The 23,550-nt window shown below is 49.9% G+C and overlaps 1 long non-coding RNA gene across 1 annotated transcript; it reads left to right on the plus strand.

Annotated features, from left to right (window-relative positions):
• The first annotated feature begins 12,128 nt into the window (after nt 1–12,128).
• On the plus strand, nt 12,129–18,715 carry LOC125961509 (uncharacterized). Its single transcript, XR_007472299.1, has 3 exons — nt 12,129–12,245; nt 17,112–17,200; nt 18,705–18,715. It is a non-coding gene; the product is annotated as an uncharacterized LOC125961509 (long non-coding RNA).
• The last annotated feature ends 4,835 nt before the right edge of the window (nt 18,716–23,550 follow it).

A 23,550-nucleotide genomic window follows, 5' to 3' on the forward strand; every position in this document is an offset into this window, starting at 1 on the left:
ACATAGTAGGTGCTCAGTAAACAGCTGTTGCATGAATGGAGGATGGATGTACAACATTTGTTTATGACATACGCGTTTTGTTATGTCGGTGCAGGCCTGGAAGTGTTCCCACAGGCCTACAGTGGTGAACCAAGGCGAGTGGGCAGAAGGGGCTGCAGGCCGTGCCTGGCAAAGGACCTTCTGTGGTTTGCTCAACGCACCCAGGTATTGCCTGAGACTTACAGTGGAGATTATGGTCATGTGGTACCTCTGTAATTTTTTTTTAAAGAGCTCTGAGATAGCGATGCTCTGTTCCACATAGTAAGTGTCCAAGTGTAATGTTCTCACCTCACCTCCCAGCAAGTCCTCAGGTTGTTGTGATCACCCTCATTTCACAGTGAATCTCATTGTCCATCCCCCTGAGAGTCCCTGCGCTCCTGTTACATGCCAGGAGTGTGTAACCATTCTCGGCTCAGAGACACCACAGTGGAGAAACAATCCTGTCTTCACAGAGCTTTAGTGGGGAGGCAAGCAATAAACACATAAGTAAAACTTGTCTGCAGGGGAAGGACTCTATGGATGGTGTAAAGGGGTGACAGGTGAGAGTAGGAGGTCAGGGAAGGCAGTGGAGGAGGGGCTGCAACTGAAGGAGGGAGACCAGGCAAACCTTCACTGGGAAGGTGACTTTGAAGCAATGACCTGAAGGGGCCAAGGAGGGAGCCATGTGGATCCGTGCAGGCAAAGGTAAGCGCAAAGACCCCAAGGCAGAAGCATCCCAGTCCCCTGCATGCTGGAGCGCTAGCCAGGAGGTCCCTGGGGCTGGGGGCAAGCTTGAAGGAAGGGAAGCTCAGAAACGTGAAGTCCTTTGCCTCACAAGGAGGAGGGTCGCCTGTCTGACTGTAAAGTCAGGGCTCTTAACTGCAACGGGCCTGACACTAGTCCTAGAACAGGAAGCCGTAGGGGTTGAGCACATCTTAGGTGCACTGGGGAATCACAGGGGTGAAGCCCCTTCTCCTGGGGCTGCCGCTCCAATGGAGGGTGGAGACGAGCCTGTGAGAAGTCAGCAGAGAGCCAGGGAGATTTCTACAAGAATCACGTGATTGTTTTTTCCACTTCTGTGTGTGTTGAGGGGGGCACACGTGCACACAGCACGCGTGTGCTTACCTCCAAGTGTGTGTCTGCCAGAGCCCACATGCTCCTGCACAACCATGCAGGGGTCTCGAGTTAGATGGCAGTGTGCTTAGCCCTCTTCATCCGGGTGAGTGTGAGCGAGTGGGCTCCTTGTGTTGCCCTTGTGTTCGCGAATCCTGGAAGGGCTCCAGGTCCATCCTGGGGCTCGTACCTGTGCCTGCACATCTGAAACTGGGAGTGTGTCACTGCACATGTGTGTCTGGGTGTGTGGAGTGGTTCTGTCTCTGGCGCATGACTCCCTGGGGTGACATCTAGGTTCTGCCATTTATTTGGTATGACATTGGCAAATCACCTAACCCCTCTCTGCCTCACTTCCCCATCAGTAAAACGGGGACATTAATAAGACGTACCTCATAAGATTGTTGTGAGGATCAAATAAATTAATATATGCGGAATGCTTGGAACAGCACCTGGCAGATGTGAAGAGCAATGTGTGAGCTGTTATTACATCAGGGCTCCGTCTGCATGTGTGCATCTGAGTGCATGTCCTGTCTGTGTATCTCTCTGTGGGCACAGCCTCCGTCTTATCCCTGCATTTGCTACCTTCCTCTCTGGCCAATGAGAGCAAATGTGCTGGCTGGGGTGGGGGCCTGGGGAAGGACTGGTAGGAGGGGGCTCCCACCACAACCTGGCCAGCTGGACTTTTCACAGCCCAGTGACTCTGTTCCTCTGAATGGCCAAGCGGCTAGACGGGCAAGTGAAGGAGGGGCCCCTCCTCTGGGTTTCCCCGAGCCTGTGCTAGAGCCATCTCTAGTCCCGACCATAGCGCCTGGACTTATATGTCTGATGCCCCTCGGGATTGGGGGATCTCAGAGGGCAGGGTCATGTCTGAGCCACCTCTGTGTCCCCACATCACAGCATTCACTCTTAGTGACAGCTGACACTCACTGAGAGCCTGGCTGAGTGTCAGGCCCTATACTCGCACATGGTCTAATTCTCTGAATCCTCACGTTGGTGTATTGAGATAGGTCCTCCCATTATTCCCACTTTACAGTTGAGGAAACTGAGGCCCAGAGAGATGAATTGCTTACTAAAATCACACAGCTGGTAAGTGGAGAGGCCAGAATTCAAACCAGGGTGTCTGGCTCCAGAAGCTGTAATTTTTTATCATGTCTCTTTTACTGAGTTAAATATACTGAGTTAAATTTACTAATTAAGTATATATTAAGTGAGTGAATCAACGACCAAGAAACGAAAGAATGAAGTTTAGCGCGGAATGAAGAGGCTAAGAAAAAGGTGGATAGTGATTCTGGCAGAGGAAGGGACCAGCTTGGCTCCCTGCTGGGAAGCCCTGGGGATGGGAGAGGAAGGTGGATGGGGCCAGATGGTGGGGGTCTGGAAGACCAAGCAGAGGGGCTTGAATCTGAGCTGGCTCTGCTATTCTGAGACCTGGCCACAGTCAAGCGCCATGGGGACAGGTCACCTGGATCCTTCCTTGTGGATAAATTGGTGAGCTGAGCCCAAGCCTCTAGGACTCATGGCTGAGGATGGAGTAACAACAGAGTTGGTTAGAACAGAAGTCCTGCTGTCAATCTGAGGTTGGAACCACAGTGCCCTTGCTTCCTGGCCAGGGGACGTTGGGGCAAGTCAGTGAGCTTTAAGTTTCTCATCTGAATCAACTTGTTGAAGAGATAAAAGTCATTAGCCCAATGCCTGACACAATAAATAATCATTTACTATCTAGCAAGAACTTTAAAGTAACTATAATACGTTGATCAAAGGATCTAGTGGAAAAGGTGAACAACATGCATAAACAGATGGGGAGTTTAGGAAGAGATGGACACTATTTAAAAATAAAGAGCTGACAGGGCTTCCCTGGTGGCACAGTGGTTGAGAGTCCGCCTGCCGATGCAGGGGATACAGGTTCATGCCCCAGTCCAGGAAGATCCCACATGCTGCGGAGCAGCTGGGCCCGTGAGCCGTGGCTGCTGGGCCTGCGCGTCTGAAGCCTGTGCTCCGCAACGGGAGAGGCCACAACAGTGAGAGGCCCGCGTACTGCAAAAAAAAAAAAAAAAAAAAAAAGAGCTGACCGGAAATGCTAGAACCATGCTAGAAGAGAAACTACCACAGTGGAAGAATTCTTTTGATGAGATTATCAGCAGACTATACCCAGGAGAGAAAAGTGAACTTGATGGTGGGTCAAGAGTAATTCTCCAAACTGAAAACTGAAAATAAAAATTCATAGTGTAGTCTTCCCAGATTTGTTAAGACGGTTGAAGCCCAGAGACAGAAACACGATGCTCAGCGGTATCATTCCTTCAGTCATTTAACAAATATGTATTGAGCTCCTAATATGCATCAGTGTTTTCAGACTAGGATCTCAACAGTGGTCAAGAGGACAAAGGCCCCTGCAATCATGGAACACACGCCTCAGGAGAGAGACAGACTAATAAATAAGTAAAACATATAGTTTGTTACATGATGATATGTCCTGTGGATAAAAACACAGGAGGGGGTCAGAAAGAGTAGAGGGAGATACAACTTTAGATAGGATGGTCAGGGAGTCCTCAATAGGAAGGTGACATTTGAGCAGAAGTCTAAAGGAGGTAATGGAGAGAACCATGTGATTATCTGAAAGAGCATTCCAGGCAGAATGGATGGTTGGTGCAAAGGTCCTGGGGCATGAATGCTTACAGTAAGTTAGTGGAAAAGCCAGAAGGCCAGGGTGGCCAGAGCTGAGTAATCAAGAGTGATAGGAAACAAGGTCAGGGGGGTAAATGGGAGGTGAGGGCCACCAGTAGGGAAGCAGATGATAATGTTGGGATTTTTACTTCAACTGTGAGTAAGATGGGATCCATTGGAGGATTTTGGTCGGAAGAGCGGCGAGATCTCTCTGTGTAGAACGGACTGGAGAGGGCCAGGTGGAAGCAGGGAGGCCGGTGGGAGGCCTCCAGTAACTATCCAGGTAATATTATAGCACCTGGAACAAAGGTGATGGCAGAGGAGGCAATGGCAGGCTTTAGATTGGGGGTGCATTTCGAAGGATGGGCTGATGTCAGGAGCGTGGTAATTGTTATTGTTGCTGTCATTAGGGCCCCTCACAAGCTTTCTCAGGGAGTCCCCACCCAGACAAGCAGGAGCAAAGGTGCCCACCTGGTCCCTCCTGCTAGGAGAATCTCATTGATCTTGTTGGGTGGCCAATTGCCAAGAACCATCTCCCAGTGCTGGGTGGGGCAGACGCCTAGCCCCCCCAGGGAGCCCCGGGCTAGAGGCAGGCTCAGGTGTGCTCTGCGCAGCCCCAGCTCCACAACGGCAAGGCTGAGTTGTTTACTCAGAATCAGCAAAGGTCAACAGCAGATTCATCTGAAGAAGCTGGTCCCTGCAGCGCCAGGCAGCCCCCTTCTCCCCCTAAACCGTCATGGAGAGAGGAAGCAGACAACCTCTCCAAGACACCCCCAAATGCTCAATTCCCGGGCTCCTCCCCCTCCTTCTCCACCGCACTGTTCAGTCTGGCCCCTGCCCCCGCCTGGCTGGCTGTCACGGGCTCCTCGATGGTGCCTCTGCCTCCATCCCACCCTCTTCCATCCATCCCACTAAGGGCAGGAGAGGGGCCTTTCTGAAAACTACATCAACAGCATGGAATCCTCTTCTCACTTCTCTATGCTCGGCAAACTCCCACTGGTTCATCAATGCCCTCTTTTCCAGAAGGTCTTCCTCGGCTACCCCCACGCTGGGTTTTCCTCTGACTCCTACAGCCCCTGTGCTCACTCCTCCTTATTCCATTCACATTGTGTTACAAAGACTAGACAAACAGGCAGGCGTGCCCCTGCCCACCCTCCGCGGCAGACATCACTGAATGGTCAAGGTGCTCTTCCACACTGAGCATGGATATGGCCTCAGGATCACAGCATTCTAGGACTAACAGTGCTAGAAAGAGGTGAACAGGATAAAACCTTTTATTTCATCTCCAATTGTTAATCATATGCACTACACACACACACACACACACACACACACACACACACGTGCACGCACCATCACCTTTAGACAATTGCTTTCTGGAGGGCAGGGTTAAATGTCCTATTCATCTTCCTCTCTCTCTCTAGGACACCACCGAGGGTCTGGTACTGAGGAAGTGCTCTCAAAGGCTCATCCAACACCAGCCCTGGCTGCGGCCTGGGACGGCTCGGAAGAACATCACGGACAAACTGGCCCTCTCTGCACATTTCAGATGAGACGACTGAGGTCTGGAGAGAAGGCATCAGCCCAAAGCCACCCAGAAAGACAAGCTGCACCACCCAGGACTAGGACTCCAATCACCTCCACCTCCTCTGCCCAGCTGAGGCTCTTTGTGCTACACTGAGCCTCCTGGAATTTCCTTGGTACAAAATTCCAATTAGCATTTGTGTCTGATCTCTTTGACATTGGACTTCCCTCGGAGGAAACACACAGACCATTTGGGGAAATTTGAGGGAACCAAAACCTTTACCCTTTCTCGACTCTCTTCATAACTTTGTCTACATTAACTGTTAACTTCCATCTCATGTTAAAAGCCGAGGTCTATAGTGTAGGGGTTAGGCTTGACAGGTCCCAGTGATGACCTATGTCCCGTAATAAAAGCATTCTGGGGACAATATGTCCTGGAAATGCTATGTGAGATCTTCCCCATTGCGAAGCTTCATGTTACACATTAGCATATATGTAAAAGAATCTAACTGAAGCCAAAAAAAAGAAAAAGCTTGTCAAACTTTGCTTAATCTTGTTCTTTAAAGTTATTTAACCACACAACTTTTTTTTCAAAGTTCTTCTTTGCATCTCTATCGGTTACGATTCTTTGAGTTATATCAGAAACCTCAACTGAGCTCATTTAATACAATAAGGAGAGTATGTTAGCTTTTGTGACTGAAAAGTCTAGAAGTGATGAGGGCCTCAGGTATAGTTAGATCAAGGCCTTGGCTCCATTTCTTGGCAATTCCCTTTGGGTCTCTATCCCCTCCCCTGTGCATTTGTCAGCTTCGTCCTCAGTTTGGCTTCCCTCATGGAAACAAAAGGGCTGCAGCAGACCTGGGCATCACATCTGAGTACCCCATGGCACAGAGGAGGAGCCTTCTCTTCTCCCCATTATGGACTGGATGTCCTCACCCTATTTAGACCAAGTGTTCATCCCTGAGCCAATCACCAGGCAAGAGGAGGCCACCCCAAGGATGAACTTAATGTCTTCCACAAAGCCCATGACAATGTCCCCTCCCTGTTAACACTCATCCCACCCACCCACACCCCATTTTTCCCAGCTAAGAAAACTCTGATTTTTCCCATGGCACTGGTGTTCCACTGTTCTCAAGGAGAATGTCCCTACCTGAGCCCTGAGGGTGAGACTTGATTGTTCCAAAGGGCATATAACCTTATTCCTCTTCACCAGCAAATTAGTTCTGGAATGGCTGTACGACTTGGTTCTGGCTCATGAGATGCAATTAAAAATCTGCTAGGTGGGGCTGCTAAGAAAGCTTTTGCCTTTTTGATGTAAAGAACAGACCTGGCTGGCATATCCCTTTGCCCCATTACCATTCCTTTTTCTTCAAACCTAGTATGAGGATTTGATACCTGGAGGTGTGGCAGCCATCTTGGGACTACGAGGCAACAACCATGAAAACAAATGCCACTGTGCCAGAGATGGCAGAACACAAAGATTGAGCCTGAGGCACAGACAGCATCATTGGGCAGCTGTGCATACCCTGGACTTCTATTTTAAGTAAAAAATTAGAAATTCATATTTGTTTAAGCCAAAGACATTCTTAACTGACACAAAGCCAAGTCATTTTTTGCAAACTAGGACTTGTGAGAGCATAAAGACACAGGCTTGGAGACACAGCTCAAGTTTAGTCAAATTCCAGATACTTTCTTAAACACATTCTGCTCCGGGGATGTTTGTGAGAGAGCAGATCATCGAAGCCTTCCACTCCAGCCGAGAGTTGAGTAGGGTGTCAGGAGCCACGAGGCAGCAGGCTACAGAAGGGGGCCACTGCCTTATCTACTGCCATTGCAGGGCATCCCAGGGTTGCTTTGGGGCTTATTTCAGAAAGTTTTAGTTATGACAACACAAAAGCACATTCTTGAATCCAGATACCGAGTTGGGGTTCAGCAAAATCTATCCATAGCCTCAAACTTATCTCCCCCTTCCGTCCCAGTCATCTTACTTCTAGAATCTCCCTTGAGAAAATAACCCAAAATCAGAGGAGAAAAAGCCAAGAACCTGCCATCATAGCCACATATACAATAGCAGGAAAAAAAAAGAAAACTAGATAAACATAAATGTCCTAAAAGAGGGGAATGATTAAGAAACTAATGGACTATTACATGGACATGAAAATGATGTTTACAAAGTTTGCAATAGCAAAGGGAAATAGTCATGATATTTGTTAATAAAAAAGCCAATTCTAACATCATATATATATATATATATGTATATATGGTATGATCTCAATTATATAAAAATTGCATTGGAAAAAATAAATCAGGAAAAAGTGTACTGATGTGTTAATAGTGATTGTGCCTGGTTGGGGTATCATGGGTACGTTTTGGGGGAATTTCTCCTGCTGTTCTGTATTTTCCCATTTTGCCTATATGTTCTACTTTTGTAAGCAGAAAGAATAAAATTGACTTTTCTTTTTAAAGCTTCCAGGACCCTCTACTGTGTGAGATCATTGCTGTCATCTCCCCTCCAGTAAAGCGGATAATCAAGGGCTTCCTAGAATGGGTGACCCCCTTCTGCACTGAGCCAAAATAAAAACAGCTTCCAAACCTGGCGTGTTTGATTAATAGCTTGACATTTTTTCAACAGGCAAAGGGAGTGGTGGGAAAAGGGGAAGATCAACACCCTATTTTTAAATGGTGACGTGAGCTCACAGGAACTAAAGACAAGAAGAGGTACACACCATTCCAGGCCTTATGCAAAGCTATGCAAATGAGACACACTCCCTGGCTAAGCAAGAATTCTGGGTCTGAGTTCGCACCTGGAATCCTGTGTCTCACTGAGCTGAGCGGGAAGGGAAGAGGGAGAGGAGGGAATAGTGATGACCATCATCGTTGAACACCTACTAAGTGCCCAGCTTGCAAAGCATTTTCACAGACTGCAGCACTTCTGGCCCTCACCACATCTGTGCTGTAGGTAAAAAAATCATCTCTACTTTACAGATGCATCAAGTGGAGTTCACAGAGGCAACAGCCAACTCCAAAGCTGGTGGTGTTTGTGACCAGGCTAGGCAGCCCTGGGGAACAAAGGGTGTGGCAGCTCTGAGGGTGTCAGTCCTCGATGGGGAGGAGCGGAGGGGAGAAGAGAGATGCAGGCTGCTGGGGGCCCACGGAGCACAAAGGTCCAGAACCCCTGGATGCGATGCCATTAGGCTTGCAGGTGGGATGCATGCAGCGACGTTGGTCCTCACCTGGCCTTTGTGCTCTCTATGCCTCTGCCTGGAACACCCTCCCTCACTATACCTCCTCAGTCAGCTTTTTGCTCCAAGGTCACCTTATCAGAGGGGCCTCCTCTGACTACTCTACCTAAAAGAGCATCACCTGCCCGTCTCTCCCACCCGCAACATCTATACCCTGGCCTGCCTGGTTTCTTCTCATAGCACTTATCACCTCTCTGACTTACATAAATGTTTGCTTATGGCAAGAAAGTGTGCTCCATGAGAGGAAGGAGTTTAGCTTTTGGGTTCACTTCTGTGTTTCTAACACCTGGTACATACTTGATATTCAAGGCATATGTGTCAAAAGAATTAAGGAATAAATAATGAATGAATGAATGAATCTCAACTGCTCCAGAACCAAGTTACACACCTTAGACAATGACCCAACAATAATAATAACATCATTATTAATGGTACAGTGTTATTATAACTAACATTTCTAAGCACATCTTTTTACATTCCTTTCCTCATTCAATCCCCACATCAACGATCCAAGGCAGGAAACATAATTATCCCCGTTAGACAGCTGCAGAGACTGAGGCTCCAAAAAGTCAGGTAAACTGCCCAGAATCAGAGAAAGTAACCAGCAGAGCCAGGTCTTGAGTCAAGCATGTCTGATTCTAGAACATACTTCTCTACCCACCACATGGTGCCCCAGGTGAATGCCACCCAATGAGAGGGCAGGTGCTACATCCGCATTATTCATCACTGTATTCCCCGTGCCTTGCAGCGAGTAACTTGCCCTGGATGAGTATTAGTTAAAGAAATCAATGTTTCTCAAAGCACAGTCCCTGGACCAGCAGCAACAGCATCACTGGGAACCTGTTAGAAATGTTGGTTCTCAGGTCCCACAGCAGACCTCCTGACTCACACCAACATGTGCTGGAGTGTGAGAACCACAGGGATAAATGAACGGGGGCCTGCAGTCTATTGCCCCATCCCTAACGCAGGGCTGATTACCCAGTAGGGTCATAGTGACGGTAAAATGAGAATCTCACCCAGCACTGGATCTGGCAGGGGTTCAAGCTCTCCTGATTCTCTCCCACACACAACTGGAGGAAAAGTTTTCAGCTATAATTTCAGGCCTTTGATTTCGGCCTCATCTGGCCGAGAAGATGCCAGCTTGTCAGGAGGAGCAGAGAGCCGGGAGGATCTAGTATTAATTACCATGTAAGTTGATTAAGAGCCCACAGGGCACCGCAGCTGAGGAGCTTGGGAGAAACTCCACTCCTGCCTGGAAGGGCAAATGATTAGCAACATTATGAAAGGAAATAGTCATTCTGTAGCAGCCCTGAGCAAACCCCTCCAGGGGTGGGGAATTTTCCTTTCCCACGATCTCTCTGGGAGAAGGCAGCTGCTTCCAGAGCCTGGGGCAGGTTCGTTGGGGCAGGAGGGTGGAGTATTTGGCCTCCAACCAGCCTGCAGGCCTGGGGTGGATGGATAAACTAGAGAGCACACGCTCCTCCACCCAGTTCTAGGGAGCAGAGATGCCCAGCCTGGCCTCTTGAGACAGCAGTTTAAGGTGCCGAGATCTTTCTGAGTTCTTGAGAGATAGAGGCAAACTGGATTTAGATGTGTCAAATCTCCTAATTTTTAAATCTGGTTAAGACAAATTCTGGGTTGGCAACTGTTCTAGCTACTCAGCTGCCAGTGTCAGGTTTAATCCTTTCGACAACCCCATCTCCATCTTCTCTATGAAGAAAGTAAAGGCTCACCACTCACCAGCGAGTCGGGATCCAAGCCCATCTGGAGCTGGGATCCAAGCCCCACCTGTGCTTCCTGAGCCCTTGCTTGCTCCAACAGGCCACTCAGGCACCCTGTCCATGTGCTTTTCTGAAAATATTTCAGAAAGTCTGTCCTTGCCCAGTCCAGGCTACACCCCTCCAAACTGTGTCTCACATCAGATACAGCATAGAAACGCTTAGTTTGACAACACATCTAGGTGTTCGGATTTGAACACCTGGCCATCCCACCTATACTGTATTCCTGGAGGTAATTCCCTGCTCCTCCCAGAACCAAGTGCCCATGAACCAGCTCCACTCTCCCACAGGGCCTGCTTCTTACCTTTGACCCCATGTTTCCCAGAGTGTCAAGTGAGACTGACCAATTACCTCTCACTTTGCACTACAGAACTCTATTCTTTCCTGCCACTGACTAGGTTCAAGCTTTAGGCTAGACTCTACCCTTCTCTGGGACTCGATTTCTTCTCTGTGCCAAAGAGAAGAATTCTTGGCTTTGGACCCAAGAAGCAAGTTCCTGACCTCATTAGTTCCACAATTAAGCCACTGACCAAATCATTCCTAAACTCTGAAGCGAGAAGATAGACTTCATCGGTGGTGATGATGACATTGATGATGATACCAGGTACTAACATTGTTTTGATGCTACCTACGTGTCAGTCATTTAATGTGGATTATCTTGTTTAATCCTCACGCCAACCCTACAAATGAAGTGGTATTGTAAGTGCCATTGCATAGAAGATGAGGTTAAGGCTGAGAGTGGGAAATGAGTCCAGAGCCCACTCTGAGCCACCACCCTGATGTCCACCCTGCATCCTCTCCCATCGCCCCAAAACATGAGGCTTGTTGGCCCCCTCTAAATTTCTCCATCTATAGTCCAGACCATAACAGGTCTGAGGCTGGGGGCTGAGCAAGCTGCTCTGTTTCCCAGGAAACCATTTTGAGCCCTGAGGACTTATTAAGGAGTCCATGAGTTCAGGGATGAGATTTCAAACTGGTGCAGTGGACCACAGATCCCCAGAGACGGAGTGAGCTCCCCATCCCTGCCAGTGTACAAGCTGAGAAGAGGCAATGAATTTGGGAGAATGTTGTAGCAGGGATTCCAACATCAGATGAGGAGGCAGAGGGGATAAGCTAAATCTGTAGCTTTCTGGGAGAAAACAGTAGTGAAGAGGCAGCATCTGAAGAAGTAGAATCTGCCTGCGTTCAGATTCTACTTACTTTGCTGTGTGACCTTGAGCAAGTTCCTGAACTTCTCTTTGCTCAATATCCTTGCCTTTAAAGAGGAACTAGTAACAGGCCCTACTTCGTTGCACTGCTGTAAGATTACACAAATTAATATGTCTGAAACATTTAGCAGAGCACCTGGCACGTGGTAAATCTTTAAAGCATTAGCTATTACTTTCAAACTTTTAATTTTAACTTGGGAGTGCTCTTCCAGTCAAAATTTCAGCGGATGCCAATACGGGAAATAGATCAAAGAGAAGCTGACTGCCTGAGGAGGTGGGGGCTGGGGGCCCAGGAGCCCTGTCGGATCTACCGCCCTTCCCACAACAGTCTCAGCACCACATCAATGGTCAGTGGGGCCAGTGTGACAACCACAGCTTATGCCACAGCAGGCCCTCCGCCCCAGAGGCTCAGAAAAGCTCCCTGCCTCTCAAAAACCATGGCGTTCCACCACCACGTGTCACAGAGGGGGAAACAGAGGCCCAGATAGGAGTGGGAGCTTGCTGAGGTCACAGCCAGTGGAGGGACGTATTCCCCCGGGAGGGCAGAGGGGCCCCCCCAGCCCCCTTCTCAGAAAAAAACAAACACCAGGTCACAGAGGGGCCAAGGCCTCGTGGACACACCTGCCCCAGTGCGGGCCCTCCCACTGTGGGAAGCTGGCTCCGGGGACAGTCGTTGCCTGCTAGGAAGTCAGCAACAGGAGGTAATTTCTGGAGAAGGAAGGAGGGTTGGCAGGAGACCGGGAGAGAGAGAGGGGCACGGAGCCTGGCGTGGGGCGGCTCACACCTCCCAGAGCACAGAGGGGCTCTGCCAGCGCCAGACGCCCGGCCTGGGAGGTAGGGACCTGGGGTCAGCAAGCCCAGAAGAGCCCCCAGATTGGCAAGGTTTCCCCTCCCCTGGACGCTGCTGCCGTCCACAGCAAGACCCACTCTCAGGGAAGGGATGACCATTGGCTGCCTGAGGTGTTGCGTCCGAGTCCCATCAGGGGAAGCCTGTGATGACACTCGGGTTCCAGACCCTCATTATACAGAGGAGACTCCAGCCCAGAGAGGGGCAACGGCTTATCCAAAGTTACACAGCAGGTGGGGGTAGAGCTGGGACCACCTCCTCAGACATTTGGGGTCTTTCAACAATAATGAAAACATTATTGTTTTCACTGGCATAAAAGCCTTATCCTAGGAACCGTGGTCATAATAATAACAACAACAATAATTTAAGAACTACATTTTTTGAATCCCTACTATAGGGCAGGTACAATTCTAAGTTCTCATAAAACAAACCCCTGGGGAAGGACCATGATCCCCATGAGACTCATCAAGATAAGAGAACCTGCCTGAGATCACACAGCTGATAGTGGAGCAGTAGTCACACAACCCACATCTTGGTCAATACTCTGTGGGGAAGGGACCTCTCTAGAAGTTCAAGCATTAGTGTGAATGGGTACAGGGAACCTCAGGGCTTGAGGAACCACCGTAGAGCTGTTGAAACTATGTATGGGCAGCTGCTTTCCACACAGACGACAGCTCCTCTCACACTGGCTACCAAAAAAAACCCCAGAAAACTAATTTTCCCAGCTTCCTTTTTGGCCAAGAGTAGCATATGACAATGATCTGGCCAATAGATTTAGGTAAAGTCCCAGAGGCAGCATTCCTCCACAGTTAGAAAGCCCTTTCCTTTGCACTTATCCCTACCCCTTCTTCCTACATGGAACAGAGACACAATGCCTGAGCTGTGGCAGTCATCTTGGAACCACGAGGCACCAGGAATGAGGACAAAGGCCTACACGCTAAAGATGGCAAAAACACTGGCAAGCAGAACCTGGCCACCAGTGACAGCAGTGAGAGCCACACTGGTCCCAGTGGCCCTCCCTGGACTTCTTGCCATATAGGGCAACAAGCACCAACCGGGTTATACCTCAATAGTAGGGTTTCTGTTATATGTGGCTGAGTACATTCCTACCCTTCCTAATGATGGGCATGAGATGGGATCCACGGCCTGGCTGACCCCAGACCCACGCTCCCACCATGGAATCACACTGCTTCCAGGGGCCACTCTTTCTGCCTCCCTCTCTCCCCAAATGCACTAGCGTAAGCCTCTGCTCACATCAGGCTCAGAAAACTGAGCAACTGCCTCTCAGGCCACATTGTCACCAGCCACCAGGCCGACTGATGTGAACCCAGTTGAGAACTGAGAGGAACAGAGTGGGTCTTGCCCTGAACCATGAAAATTCCAAGTATCCAGCAAACTAAACCTCCAGGCAGCACATTTGACTGGGCTCACAATTACCACCTGCACCCACCCTTCATCGGACCGTTAAACAAACATGTATTATGGGCAGGCTGAGTTCCAGGTGCTCCCAAGTGAACGTACCAGCCAAGCCCCACCGTCAGAGCTCACGTCAGAGGCAGACAGTAAGCAAGGGAGTGACGCGTTCCGCTTGATGCCACCCTCGCCTCTACAGGCACTTTACAGTTTACATTCCCTAACTTCATCCCCTCAATGACCCTGCAGAATAGGGACTATTTTACAGATGAAACAGAGGCACCGAGCGGGAACTAAGAGGAGACTTCCCCACGAGCACCCAGCCTGTCCAAGAGGCAACAAGATTTGAGCCTAGCTCGGTCTGGTTGCGACTGTCCCCAGCAAGGTGTGTCTTCTGTCCACCAGAACAATCAAACAGGCCCCTGCAGACCCCAAATAAAGTCGGGCTGGGACGCAGCGTTGCCAGCTACACAGCAACCCCCCGCCAGCTGGCGGTGCCTGACGGTGCTTTCATTATTCATCCCCATTGAACGCGCAGGCCCAGGGCTTCAGCCATACTTTTCAGAGCTCGCCCATGGGGCAGCTGGGTAATGAGTCCAAGCCTGTCAGGAAGCTTGGGATCTGTCACCCACAGAATGTTCCCTGGTCCTCCCACAGCCACCCCGTCAGGCAGAGTGGGGGATGACAAGAAGCCAGGACACTTCAAAGACACCAGGGCCCGGGGTGGGTTGCAGTTTTGATGGCCTGATTTCCATCCTTGCAGGGCAAAATCTTTCAGACTTTGAGCTAAGCAGACTGTCAGGCAAGTTGGGAGGGTTGGTGAGGGGTGGGAAGGTCATTTCTTCAGGGGAATGGGTGGGATACAGTGACTCAAAGAAGCCCCAGACAGGGAGAAGATCTCCTTTTTCAACATGGACAGAGCCAAGCAAACCTAGCTTAAATGTTGGCTCTGTTGTTTGCTAGCTGTGTGTCCTTGGATGAGTCACTCACCCTTTCTGATCAGGTACCTTGAATACAAAATGTAGAGTCGCTCATATCATAAATGAGCATTGGGCCCGTAATATGTTCCAGGCACTGGGGATACAGCACTGAGAGTAACAGACGAGTACCTGACCTCACAGTGGGGCTTTTGTAAAGATCGGAATGCATATGTCTAAAGCATTGGGTCCCATACATAATAAGGACTCAATGTATGGTCATTATTATTACTTGTATTATTATAGAGAATATAGGTTTAATATATACAATTATTTTCTCTAACTCACCCTGTATGGTCACTTTTACCACAGCAGAAAAGAATTCCCCCATGCCACATACACAGGCACACGTGCACACACACACACATACACACACACACACACAAGCACCAGCCATTCTGAAGGAATTTATTTCATCTTTCAAAATTGCCTCTGACATTCATTTTCCCTAGCCTGTGAGGTTTTTGCCCCATTCATTTCCCCTAAGTCCTAACTTATCCTAACTTGTCCTAACCTAGCCTGGCATTTAGCAGGGGACAATAAATGTTTTCTTCACTCACTCATTCATTCAGTTGACAAACATTTATTAAGACCTACAGTGTAGGGCTTCCCTGGTGGCGCAGTGGTTGAGAGGCCGCCTGCCAATGCAGGGGACACGGGTTCGTGCCCCGGTCCAGGAAGACCCCACATGCCGCGGAGCGGCTGGGCCCGTGAGCCATGGCCGCTGAGCCTGCGTGTCCAGAGCCTGTGCTCCGCAACGGGAGAGGCCACAACAGTGAGAGGCCCGCGTATCGCAAAAAAAAAAACCAAAAAACAAAAAAACAGACCTACAGTGTGCCAGGCCCTGTCATGATCAAGACAGACAGAGTCCCCACCCTCCTGGTGTTTACATCCTCTAAGGGAAGACAGACAGAAAGTACACTATACCCCAGGCGTAGGAGAGAGTGGAGTGGACGGGTCGTTTCGGATCGACTGGTGAGGGAAGGTCTGGATGAGAAGATGACATCTGAGCAAAGATCTTGGGGGGGCTGGGTGGGGAAGGGGGCCCTGTGGACTTCTGGGGAAAGAGACCACCAGGCAGAGGGAAGGGTAGGTGTCAAGCTCTAAGGCAGGAAGAAGGCTGGCAAGGAAAGGGAGCCCGGGGCAGGCTGCCCTGGGTCCCCACCCTGCCGCAGTGGGCAATCAGGCAGAAGCACACAAACAGGCACCAGTGATGTCTGGCAACTCCTTAGACTCACTTAGAGTCCTGGGGTGGGGGCCTGAGGGTTATCTCAGACTCCAACCCCTCCCTGATGAATTGGGAGAACAGGGACCAGAGAGGGAAGGGGCTTCCCAAGGTCACACAGCCAGCTATGGCTGGTCGGACCAGGTCTCACACGTCCTAACTCCAGCTAGTGTTGTCTCCACAAAACCACTCATTTTCTTTCTGGCTGTCAAATTAAGGGGTCTGGGAAGATCCCAGGAGACACAGGGGGTCACAGAGGTTCAGAGACGGACAGGAGAGAGAGAAACTCGGCCTCCCTCCGCCCCCAGTGGTGCTTGTCCTGCCGCTCAGAGAACCGCGGGGAACTGAGAGGGATGCGCCCCCATCCTGGCTCTGCATCTGGGAACCATGGTTACGGCTCCCTTTTGATTGGCAGGGGGTCTGGAACGACTTCGAGCCACACCCTGGTTCCTAGATGTTGTGTCCGAAGCAGGAACGAGGGCCAGGGGACAAGCCGAGGGTCACCAGTTGCCCCGTGATACCACTCGCTTCACCTTCCCCTCCCAAGCCGTTCATCCGGGCACCCTGCACCACCGCGAAATCTTTTTTGGAGCTCTGAATTAAAAATAAATTTGCAAGCACATAACCAGATGTTACATGGGGAAAAGATAAATAACTCAGCCTGTCAAGGAACTGCCTCATCTCAGTCAACCCTCTCTCTTTCACAAGGTTTTAATTTTTAATTTCACAGCGGTAACTATAGCAACCTGCAAAAATAATATATTCCAAAGCAAAACAAGTTTCTTGGCTCTGGCTCAGCATCTCTGTGTTCCCTCCTTCCCTCCTCTCTACCAACTTCATGCAGGTCTGTGCCCTGAGTTGATGAATGTTCTCAGCTTTGAACTCTCTCAATCGTTAAGTAATTAATTCATTCATTTACAGGTATCTCTTGCCACCCACGCCCACGCCACTCAGTTCAGGGGGCAGGATGCTGGACAATGGATTCAGAATCGCGAGGGATGCCATGTTATCCTCATCTATTTGGTTACTAAGTTTTGAGTAAATAGGAGCAAGAGTCTGGCTAGCAAGGGATATCTGTATTCACTGGAAACCTAATTTGTTCCAGGGTCAGTGCTGGGCATCAGGGAGAGAGAGTTGAGGAGGGACTGAGCTCGCCAAGGGGAGACAGACATTTAAACAGATGATTATAAGAAGGTAAGACAAGTCTTGAATTAAAGGGGTGAATAATGTACCAAAGGGCACAAAAGAAGGGAGGGTTATTGATAGCTAGGGTGGTCCAGGAAAGCTTCAGAGAGGAGGTGACTTCTGAGATGGGCCCTGCTGGATGAGTAGAAGTTTTCTGAGTGATCAAAATAGGAAAGGGCATGCCAGGCAGATGGAACAGCAAGTGCAAAGGCAGAGACACGAGAGACACGTTCACAGGGCCCAAGCACCGGGCAAGGGTGGTGCCTGAATGGGATGCTGGAGGGGCCGATGGAGCAGAAACACAGAGAGCCTGGGACGCTGTGCTTAGACACAAGGGGAAATCTGCAAAGTAGTGGGGTGAACAACACGTATTTTTAAAAGGTGACTTTGGGGACAAGTATGGGGAATGGATTGGAGGGGAGAGAGCCTGTGGGGAATGTGAGTGGGAGAGGCCAGAAGTGGGTGGTGGCTGCAGGGAGGAAGAAGAGGGTGGATGTCTTAATTTGGGTTCCATGAGAAGCGGACCCTGAGCCAAGGATTGGAGTTGATGTGGGAGGGCCATCCCGGGAAGCGCTGATGGGGGCTGGGGAAGTGAGACACACAAGGGGAGGGAAGGGAGCCAATGAGTGGTTGTTATCAAGCCAATTACCACCTGAGCAGCTGGGGCTGAGCCCTGCTGGGGAGTTCAGGGAGCCAGTGCCCAGGACGCCTCAGAGTCGTGCCCCCTGAGGGCAAAGGAGCTGGAGTATTTAAATGCCAATTCCTACATTAATTGGCTGAGGGCTGCTCCCAGGAGACATCAGCTCCCTGGTACTTCTGACCTGCCATGCATGCTGGAGATTAGAGCAGGCTCCAGGGGCCAAAGAAAGTGTCCACAGACTCCTGTGCTGGCAGCTGGACGAAGGCCAGTGTGCCCTGAAACAAGGAAGAAAGGCCCAGGGGCCAATGGTGGGGCCTCCCCAGCTTCTGCCCCAGTAAGTATGCACAGTGGACGAGCCCGACATCTGGGAGGGTGGGCAGGGGCACTGGCACAGGCAGCCTGGTACGGGGATAAGGCAACACGCCCCAAGGAAAGACGGACCCAGGGCCATGCTGGATCAGGCTGGCTAAGGCTGGTCAAGTGGAGACTGACCAACGCTGGACAGCAGGCCCAGTGCAGCCCTCAGGACCCACAGGGGGTGGGCTAGACCTTCCTTCCAAATGGAGAGTCCTGTCTCAGTGAAGCAGAGCTGCCCCCTCAGTCCCTGATTAAAAGTGGAACGTGGCAAGAAAATGTATGGAGTGGGAAAAATGCATGTTCAAGGGTGTGTTCTTGCAGAAACATAGCAGGGATGTGTGACCTCAGGGGAGGGACATTACCTCTCCCAGCCTCAGTTTCCTCATCTGTAGTAAGACGTGGTTCCCAGAAGTGCCAACTGCATAGGCTTGCTGTAAGAACATAATTAGATGATGCATCGTGATGCCTAGAAGTCACCTAATAAATATTACCTGTTATTATTGTTTTTTTCGACAGTATTTTTTGAGCATGGCACACATGCTAGGCCCTGGGGCACAGCGGTCATCCAAGAGACATGGTTCCTGCCCCCACCCTCGTGCTGCCTACGGCCTCATGGACGTGCTGAAATGCTTTATATAGAATGTTAAAGAAAGCAGGATAGGAAATTATGCATAAAGGATGAGTCTAATTTTGTTTAAACACACACACTCACAAAGGCCCAAGGGATATACACCAACATGTAACGACAGTTAACACTAGATGGTGGAATTGAAAGTGGCTTGCATCTTTACAATTCTTTCCTCTGTGTTTTTTTTTTTTTTTCTTTTAAAATTTCACAGTGGGTTGTATTATCTGAATAGTCATTTTCTGAAAAGAAAGGAAAACAAACATGCTTCTTTCTCTGACTCCCTGCCCCTCACAAATTTTATCTGCTTCTTCGGGCAGCAGGAGCTCCCCCCATTAGCAGACACTTGCTGGTTCTTCCCAGGATTCCGGGGCCTGGCCTCACCCCCACTGTTGGGAAAGGGGGTGGGGACCACCGTGAGAGCCACAGTCCTGCATCAGTGAGCGGAGAGCGGGAGTCGAGCTCGGGGTCTGAGGACAGTGGTCTGTGCTTGTCTGTCTACCTGTGACTGGGGAGGCAAGGTGTCCAATGCTGAGGGTGGGCGCTGGCAGGCCCAAGCCCCATTCGCTTTCTCCAAAGCTCACATCTGTTCACCTCTTGACTCCCATGTCTCCTTCTACTGATTCTGAACTTAAGTGGGGGAAAAAGAAAAGTCATGTTGACACCATAAAATCACATGGCCCAAATCTGGCTCCTAGAAATTGGCAACTAATAAGGATATTAATTAGCCACTGATTTTTCTCAAGTTTCCTGTCCCCTTTGACATCTAAGACAGTGTGATAGGCCTAGCACTCTTGGAAAGTTCTAGTAAGGTTCCCTTTAGTAGACTTGATGGTATTATCTGTCTGGGTCACTTTTTTGAGAAAATGACACCTCCCCCACACCACGTGGGCTTCATGGGGCTTCCATCAAGACCACCCAAACAAGGGTGGTCGCAGGTCCCAGGGAGGACCAAAGTGATTTTCTGGGCCTGGTATGGAGACATACACATGGGTATATGATGTGTGGGGGAAGGAGCCCTCTCTTCTGCCAGGCCTACTGATCTTGGGGCACCTGTGAGTGGCCATCTTCCCTGCCACATATTGAGAGCCTGCTCGTAGGATAAAGCCAAGAAGAACAGATGAGTGTGTTGAGTCCCTCTGTCCAGCTATTCCTGAAAATGCCTTCCTCAACCAGAACCAATAGATTCCTTTTTTTTTCTAAGTGAGTTTAAGTTGGGTTTTTATCAACTGAATCTGAAAGAATCCTGACTAGCATCATGGAGTGGACATCTATTGGTTAGAAGTTTGAGACTGCCCTCAAATCCACACCCCCTTCCTAACCATACACCACTCCTCGTTCACTCCTAGGTCACTACCTGGATCCCCAAACAGAGCAGGTGAGTTGGTCATAAGTCCCTTCCAAGCCTGCCAATAAAACCTCCTACATGGTCCTCCACACCCTGTCCTTTCCTCTCCTCTGCTGGGGGATGCAGAAGACCTAGAAAAGAATCCCAGACCCCAAAGGATGACAGAGGCACTGGAGGGAAGGGCCTGGACCTCTGAATAACTGTGAAGACTTGACCCACGTAGGGCGGACATGAGTGAGAAATAAACATTATGGTGTTAAGTCATTAAGATCTGGGGGCTGTCTGTTACAGCAGCTGCCCTGCCCTGATCAATACAGTATGGCAACACTTTGAAGATCGTACCTGAGAGCTATGATCCTGCGAGAGGCTCAGAGCTTTTCAACCGCAAATATATGTTGAGCTCCTATTCTGTGCCTGCGTGGCCCCTGGGTTTCTCTTTACTCGACCCACTATTGCCTCCTTCCTCATCTGTCTTCTCCACCTGGACCATAAGCTCCCCAAGAGCCAGGTCCTCATCTGCCCTCTTTCTCTATACTGGGTCCCTGGGATCTAGCCTAGTGCCAGGCTTGATAGATATTGATTGATTGGCTTTGCAAAATGACCAGACGCACAAAATTGTTGTGAGGCTTAAGTGAGGTTCTGATGGTAAGGCTATAGGACACTCAGTAGGTCCTCAGCCAATAGCCCCAGAGTAAAAAGGAGCTATCTAAAGACACATGTGTTCTGGGGAAGGCTTTCAGAGGGAAGGCTAGGACTTGTCCTACCCCAAACCCTTCAGAGTCAGTTCTCTCTGGTCCCTGGCTGGCCCCAGACTCAATATGGGAGACGGAGCCTGGGCAGAGCAGGGGAGGAGAGGGGACCCACTGCTTCTGTGAGGGAGCCCCAGCCCCAGAGCATTTGGGCTGTGATAAGGGTAAGGCGACACTTCAGAAAATCATATTCCAAAGGCTTTTGCTGTGCCAGCAGACTTCTCACCCTTGCCTCGGCGTAGAGGTGGGTGTGGAATGACTGATACGCTTCTGAGGTAAGGCTTCCCTTTCACAGCTTGAAATCTCATCTCAGGAAAGGTTAACTCCTTGTACCCAGTCCTACTTACTGGAGACAGGCTCCAGGGATCTAGAAGAAGACTCCTAGGATAACGTCCAAGGTGCACGCCAGGGCTGAGGATGAAGGTGGGCACCCAAGCAGCATAGTGTAGTAGTTAATAGCTTGAGCTCTGGACCAGAGAACCTGGCTTCCAATCCTACCACTGGCTTCTTATTAGCTATGGGATTTTATGAGATTTATGAGATTTTATTTTACTAATTAGATGAGTCTCAGTTTTCTCATCTATGAAGTAGGATGATAGTAATAGTAACCACACTAGAGGGTTGTTGGGAAAATTAAATGAGTTAATACAAGACAGGTTCATGATACCCTGTGACCACCGGGCCTTTCTCTGGTGGTGGTGGTGGGCGGTGTGAATTTCATGTCTTTACTCTTGTGGCACTGCAAACCAATTACAAGCTCTGATTTCATTAACCCTGTGATTGCCCTATGCTGCATTTTGGATCTTTGGGATTACATGATTGGATCTTTGGGGTTACACTTACTATGTCCCAAAAGTCGGGCAGTAAATCCTTCCTTCCTATGGGGGAGATGGGCACCCACCATATCCCCTTACTTGCTTTGTGATCTGCCTTCTCTCAGCCTCAATTTCCTCATCAGCAAATAGAGGAAATGACTTGCAGAGGGATGATGAGGATAACATGAGATCATTGTTGCTATTCGTATTTATTCAACAATTGCTCTTGTTGAGCACCTACTATGTGCCAGGCGCTGTTCTAGACCTTGGGGATATAGCAATGAACAAAATAGACAAGACCCCAGTCCTGATGGAGTTGACATTATCATAGGGGCTGCCAGACACTAAATAAATAAGTAAAATCACTTAGCATATAAGGCGGTGATAAGTGTTGTGAAAAAGTAATAATTAAACCAAGAAGGGGAATAGGGAGTGAGGGGAGGAGGCCATGCAATTTTAAATAGGATGGCCAGGGAAGGCCTCTCTAAAAGGAATTTGGCAAGGCGAGGAGGTCACGTACCTATCTCAGGGAAGAGCTTTGCAGGCAGAGGGGCCATGAGCGTGTGGTTGGAGCCAAGTTAGCAGGGGAGACGGACTGGAGGCAAGGTCAAAGGAGCGGCGGGGGTCAGCAGGACAGGGCACTGCCGGCCGCTGCAGGGACTTTGGCTTTTCTCCACCTGCACTGGGAGCCAAGGGAGCATCCTGAGCACAGGAGGGCTCGACCTCACTTTCATCTTACTAACAGAGCGGAACCCAGGTGACCAGATGAGATTGCAGCCACCTCCTCCCCTCTGCGGGGGCACCTGAGGGGGCCCATGAGCTCTGCCCACCCGGGCAGATGCTCTCTGCTCACTCGGCCCTCCAGACCTCCTCAGCCCCACCGGCAAGCCCACTGCTGGCTCCCCACACCCCACCCTTGGGACTCTGGTCCCACTTCCCTCCCCCACTTCTCTGTCTTGACTCCTACTTGTCTTCTGGCCTAGGCTACACCCCACCTCCTCTGGGAAGCCACCCAGAGCCCTAACCTGCCCTCATCCCTCCCTTCCCAAAGAACCAAAAAGCAGGATCAGGGGACAGGTCTTAGCACTGAAGCACAAGGTTCAAATCCTTCCTACTTAGAATTCCTATGCCTCAGTGCTCTTCATCTATAAAATGGGAGTAATAATAACAGACTCACCCTCATGTTAGTGGACTCCCAAAGGTCCAATCCTGTAAAATGCAGCATGGGGAAGTCATAGAGTTAATGAACATCATCTCACACCAGTCAGAATGAACATGAGAGCTTTAATTGGTCTGCGCTGTCACAAGAGTAAAGACACGACACTCACACTACCCACCACCACCCAAGGCTCACTTCCTAACCTCCCCCACCCCACTTCCCACTCAGCCTAGGACCATCTACATTTCAGAACAGGTGCTGGGCCAAGGCTGGCTGTTCCTCACCACTCAAATTATGTTCACCACCTGCAGAGAAGGGTAATGAGTCCATACGTGAAGAATCCTTGGGGGTGTACCCGGCGTGTTTGGTGAATTGTCAGCTGCCGTCACAGCACCCATCGCACCATGTGGGAAGGACCTCCTTCCCCCTCGGCTTGCCTCCAACCTGTGAGAAAGATGCAGGTAATGGCCACGTGTGTCACCAATGCCTGGTATACAGCAAGGGCTCAATAAATACTCTTTGGAGGCAACCAGAGCACAGCTAGATGTGGGTGTGTGTCCTGGTTGTACCATTTCTGGGTGTTTGGCCTGGGGCGAGTCTACTCTGAGCCTCTGTTTCCTCATCTGTAAAATGGGAGGACTCATTCCTCCTGGCAGGGTGAGTGGG

Source organism: Orcinus orca, chromosome 16 (assembly GCF_937001465.1).
Source record: "Orcinus orca chromosome 16, mOrcOrc1.1, whole genome shotgun sequence".
NCBI lineage: Eukaryota > Metazoa > Chordata > Mammalia > Artiodactyla > Delphinidae > Orcinus > Orcinus orca.